Below are 5981 nucleotides of genomic sequence, written 5' to 3' on the forward strand. Positions count from 1 at the left end.
AGTCTTATCCGTTCGCGTCCTGCCCCACACTCAACGATGCGGCCATCGCTGCTTCCCTGGCCGGCGGCGGCTCCTTCCCTAACCCCCGGCAGCCACCTCCCGCACCCCGGCGGCCCCTTCCCCCACCCCGGCCCTCGACGTGGAAGCGGTGGCCGCACCACGGCGTGTGGACCTTCTCCCCGAGCTCAAGCTCAGCGAGGCAGACCGCGCAGTCCCCGTCGTTCCCCGCGCCCGTTTCGACCACTACCACCGTTATCACGGCGAGCACCATGGAGTCGAGGCCACGGGGCGAAGGCACCCCCGCACCGTCGCCGTCGCCATCGCGGCGGTCCTTGTCGTCGCCAGCAAGGTTCCAGAGAGGGAAAATCATGACCAGACACATCCGGTCAGTGCTGACCGGACGCTGTCCAGCGTCCAGTCACAACTTAAACACTAGGTTTCGGGGTGAACTAGCCGGAGCGTCCGGTCACCCCGCAGAGGCACATAACGGTTCGTTTTGAACACGGGTGTATAAATACTTCCTCCATTCGTATGAGGAGGTACTTTTGCTCATTCCAACAGATGAGAAACACCCTTGAGAGTGCCAAGAAGAGCAAGGTCCTAGTGAGGTGATTGATATTTGAGAATCCAAAAGTGTGACCTCATTAGTGAAAGCAAGAGTAGCAAAGTCTGCATCCACCCTTCTCATTAGGCTTGTCGTGGTCAAGTGAGAGTTTGTGCTTGTTACTCTTGGTGATCGCCATCACCTAGACGGCTTGGTGGTGATTGAGAGCTTGGTGATCATCCAACGAAGCTTGTGGATAACCAAACTCAAGTTGTGAGCGGTTGTGGGTGATTCACCGCGACGGAGTGTTAAAGAATCAACCCGTAGAGAGCACTTGATCCTTGCGCGGATCAAGGGGGAGCTACACCCTTGCACGGGTGCTCCAACGAGGACTAGTGGGGATTGACGACTCTCCGATACCTCGGCAAAACATCGCCGCGTTCCTCCTTCTCTCTTTACTTTGAGCAATTCAATTCTTGTCTTTACATTCATAGAATTGCCATGCTAGAGTAGGATTGGAACTTAGGTTACAAGACTTTTTGTGCGGTAGAACATTAGAAACATTTTCTAGGCACAAGGGGTGAAGTTGGGCTAACCATAGGGTTTAATTATTGCAAAGAAATTTAGAATTAGCCCAATTCACCCCCCTCTTGGGCATCTTGATCACTACTAGGGATGTGTACATCAATGATGCTCTTCTTTCGTCACTGAAGACTCCTAAAATCGTCACATATATTATTTTATGACGAATTTGTGACGATATGGTATTCGTCATTGAATGCGCGTCATATTTTACCTACCGTGACGAAACGTCTATTTTCGTCATAGATGTGCATTTGTTCTATGACGAAATGGCCGTCGTCATAGAAGTGTATTCTTTCTATGACGATCTATTTTCGTCATTGATATAGCCCCTTTTTCGTCATGACTTGCCGTCTGTTAGGCGGCCAGACGACGTCTGCCACGCTGGCAGCTGACGTGTCTTGTCCACGTGGTGCATCCACATTGCAGGTGACGTGTCCGACCACGTGGCAGCTGACGTGGCCAGTGATGTGGATGGTCCACGTGTCCACTTTTTATTGGGCCACAAGGCTTGTGTGATAGGTTCTCATTTTCGTCACTGAAGTAAATAGAAATTCGTCACAGAATCAATTACCAAATCATCACAGAAAGGTCAGATAATTCATCACAAGTGCACATACTGATTTCGTTACAGAATGCAAATAATACTGGAATAACCAAAAGCTTCCATAAATTAACAGATCCAGTATTCCAATGACCAACAACTTAATCAACAATTCTAAACTCGGTTCACATAACTCACTAGACATCACATTTGAACTACTAGTTTCATCTCAGTTCACATTAACATCACATGAAATAATAAAAAGTTGCCAACCACCAGCAACATAAGTTACTACATAAACAAAATCACCAGGCAGACCCCTTGCTTAATGAACCAGCAGCTATGAGCAGCGCTCATGTCGAAGAAGCATTGTTGATGGCCAAGATACGCTTGAGCAGCGCATTGTTCTCCTCCACTGCCTTGTTGTTTATCTCTGTCAGCTTCTTGTACTCCTCCATCTCCTTTTGTGTCATCGTCAGCTTTTCCTCAGCTTCTTCACTTCTCTTCCTGAGTTCATCGATTTCACCTTGTACAACAGCCGTAGCTTGAGCTGCTAGTTGCTCCTGAAGCTCGCTTTCATTTGATGATGATGATTTGGAGGATGGCACTGGTTTGATGTCAACACTCTTCAGGAAAAGGTTTGAGCTGTTCTGGGAGAGCACCTTGGGACACAACCTGCACACTGGACACTGCTTGTCTCACCTAGGCAGGACAGGAACAAGCTATGTAGCTCGATTACCTGAGTTGAGGCTCAAGATGCGCTGAAGGATCAGATCATTAGCTTTTTGTTTCTTCTTGAACTCCTCCATCGCTTGCTAGGTCCTGAGCACAACTGGCCATTGATTCTTCTGTGTAAGACATAAAAAAATAAGATATTATAAAAAAGTACTTGTGCTGAATGCTTTTTTGAACCAAAAAAGGCAAAGCATCTAAATAAATTCCTTTCGGTCCAAAGCCCAAGATGTTACAGATGGTGCCTGAGTATCCCTATGTGTATTTAGTTAATATAAAAACAGAACATATGGATCTGATATAAATTCAACATGTTAAACAAGCTGAGCTATCATTACAAGAAGAAAGCATTTTCCAAACAATATCCAAAACTATAGTCCAAATTGCTTGAATGTTCAGATTTACATTTCGAATAACTAAGTCAAGTTTAAATATCTATTTACAAGGTTAAATCATGTTATCTTGATGGAGAACTACAAAATAAACCTAGCTCTTGAATCATATTAGATCCAGGATCTTATATTAGTGCCAGTAACTTTACAAGATTCAAATTTTTGTATCGGATGCACAACCAAGCATAAGGAACTTGTACCGAACTTCAACAAGAGGTATGGATAAAATGATAATATTTACTTTATCTAACTAAATCGATAAGAGTACAGTAGTCCAAAAAACTGTAAATAATTAATTTGGTACCACAACAGCATTGTCCAGTTCTTATAGCTATAACTAAATACTTCTCTAACATGTAAAACCCAACATAAACGAGGGTAGCATCTTTCATCTTGTATGGATGATGGTAATGGGGAGCTTTGAAAAATAGACACGCAACTTCCGCTGATAATTAACCTGAGAAGAATTATAGTGGTACTGAGTATTGACTCCCAAGAGAGAAAATTTACAGCAAGAAAGAAAGCAAGTCCTTGTCCACGACAATTACAGCAAGAAAGAAACCAAGTAGCCGTACACAGCCATTATACTATTGAAATTTGTACAGCCAATGAGCTCATAATCTTGCCTAATTCCTAACGAGGTTTTGACTTAGACAAAGTCTCCAATTGTTGCAGCCACTGCAAGATCAAATAGGAAAGCAAGCCTCTTTTGTCCGCTTACTTGAAATAAGTAACCAATATATCTGATGTTCCTAATTGATTGTCTAAATCTGTATCTACAAAAACAAGTCTTCAGTATTATTTGATTGCACCGTGTGTTCATCTTGGATCTCACGCATCACGAAATCTCACATCTCCATCAAGTTATTCTGATGTTGGAGAACAGCCTAGTCCTCAGAAATCGGCATCCGAAATCACACCCAAACTAGCACTAGTGAATCGATAGATACCATGCTTGCAGTACGATTTATACCACGCGTCTCAGATACGAAATAGCTTCGATCCAAATAAAAGGCCGATCAGGGAATCAACGAGCAAGCGGGCAGGGATTTGCTTACTTGAAGCGGACGTCGGCGAGGCTACGCAGGAGGCAGAGGATCTGCCCGAACTCGCCGCGTGGGGCGCTAAGGAAGATGCAGAAGATCCCGGCGGTGAAGAGCGCGAGCATGGCCGCGAACGCGAACGCCTCGGATCTCGTCAAAGCCGGGCGCGCCCCTGCGAGCTCCGGCTTGCCCTTATTAGCGGCAGGAGAGTCGTCGCTGCCGGGGCCTGCGGCCTCCTCTGTGCTGCCACCAGATCGAGGCTGGGAGCCTCCCTCGCACCGCCCTTGGCCGGATCGACATCGGGGAGCCTCCCCGCGCCTCCCACGGCCTCCTCTACCACCGCGAGAGGATGATGTGCAGGATCTGAGTCTTCACGAGAGGAGGCACTACGGGCTGCTGGCTGCATGGATCCAGGTGCAGGCGTGCGGAGGTAGGCTGCGTGGAGGAGAAGAACAAATGGGTAGAGTTAGGGACTTAGGGTTTCAACCAGGCAGTGGAAGGAGTGAGGCGAGAGGGGAATTTTTGGCTAGGGTTCGGTGAAGGGTGCAGGCAGCCGAGTTTTATTGTGAGGGCGCACATTGTAGGCCGTCCGATCATGTATCGTACGGTTGACATCGTGGGCTGAGTAGATTGTTTTTGTTGGGCTGCATAGAAACAGACCGTAAAATTTGAAATGTTTATTGTGAGGGCGCACATTGTTGGGCTGAGTAGATTGCTTTTGACATCAAACTTGGATGTGACAATGTTTTACACATTTTAAAATTTGAAATTTGAAATTTGACAAGTTCAAACTAAATTTTAAAACCCTAAATGATTTCAGATGTAAAAGTGGTGAATACAAAAGTTGTTCAACTCATCAATATCTACAACTTTTATTTTGGTCATCTTGTCATTTCACAAAATTTGAACCTTTCAAATTTGAAATTTTAAAAAACGACAAGTTCGAACCAAAATTTGAGACCCAAATTGATTTCAACATAAAAAGTGATAAATACCAAAGTTGTTCAACTCATTAATATCTACAACTTTTATTTTAGTCATCTTGTCATTTGACAAAATTTGAACCTTTCAAATTTGAAATTTTGAAAAACGACAAGTTTGAACCAAAATTTGAGACCCAAATTGATTTCAACATAAAAAGCGATGAATACCAAAGTTGTTCAACTCATGAATATCTATAACTTTTATTTTGGTCATTTCTTCATTTGACAAATTCTTAGCACACATTGTTCACTAATCTTACACTTGTCTCATATAGTTTATAAAACCTTACGAGAGATGTGTCACATTTGTGAACAATGTCATTATCACTTTGTCATATGAAAAAATGACCAATACAAAAGTTATAGATCTTGATGAGTTATTCAACTTTGGTATTTATCACTTTTTCAGCTGAAATCATTTGGGGTACCAAAATCTTGTCTAAAGTTGCATTTGTTTAAATTCAAAATTTAAATTGCTCAAACTTTTCATATGTATATATTGACAAAACCAACAAAATAAATTGATAGAGAATGATTTTAGAAAATTTTAGGAAAAAAAATCATCAGATTTGGAGTTAGTATGGGGAAGAAAAACTAATTACAAAGTTGACCCACAGATTAAAAAAAGAAATCACACTGTTTACTATGATCATGTAAGGATCATCTAGAACAGTGTGATTTCTCTTTTTAATCTGTGGATAAACTTTGTAACTAGTTGTTCTCCCTCATACTAACTCCAAATATGATGATTTTTTTCCTAAAAATTTCTAAAATCATGCTTCAGCATTTAAGTTTGGTCAAACTTGGATGTGACAATGTTTTACACATTTTAAAATTTGAAATTTAAAATTTGACAAGTTCAAACCAAATTTTAAAACCCTAAATGATTTCAGATGTAAAAGTGATGAATACAATAGTTGTTCAACTCATCAATATCTACAACTTTTATTTTGGTCATCTTGTCATTTCACAAAATTTGAACCTTTCAAATTTGAAATTTTGAAAAACGACAAGTTCGAACCAAAATTTGAGACCCAAATTGATTTCAACATAAAAAGTGATGAATACCAAAGTTGTTCAACTCATTAATATCTACAACTTTTATTTTAGTCATCTTGTCATTTGACAAAATTTGAACCTTTCAAATTTAAAATTTTGAAA

At 41.9% G+C, this 5981-nt stretch overlaps 1 long non-coding RNA gene across 1 annotated transcript; it reads right to left on the bottom strand.

Annotated features, from left to right (window-relative positions):
* Window positions 1-1781: 1781 nt before the first annotated feature.
* Window positions 1782-4356, bottom strand: LOC136485780 (uncharacterized). Its single transcript, XR_010766544.1, has 3 exons — window positions 3853-4356; window positions 2410-2518; window positions 1782-2277 (listed from the first exon to the last, which is right to left on the bottom strand). It is a non-coding gene; the product is annotated as an uncharacterized lncRNA (long non-coding RNA).
* Window positions 4357-5981: the final 1625 nt, after the last annotated feature.

This window comes from Miscanthus floridulus, chromosome 10 (genome assembly GCF_019320115.1).
Source record: "Miscanthus floridulus cultivar M001 chromosome 10, ASM1932011v1, whole genome shotgun sequence".
Classification (NCBI taxonomy): Eukaryota; Viridiplantae; Streptophyta; class Magnoliopsida; order Poales; family Poaceae; genus Miscanthus; species Miscanthus floridulus.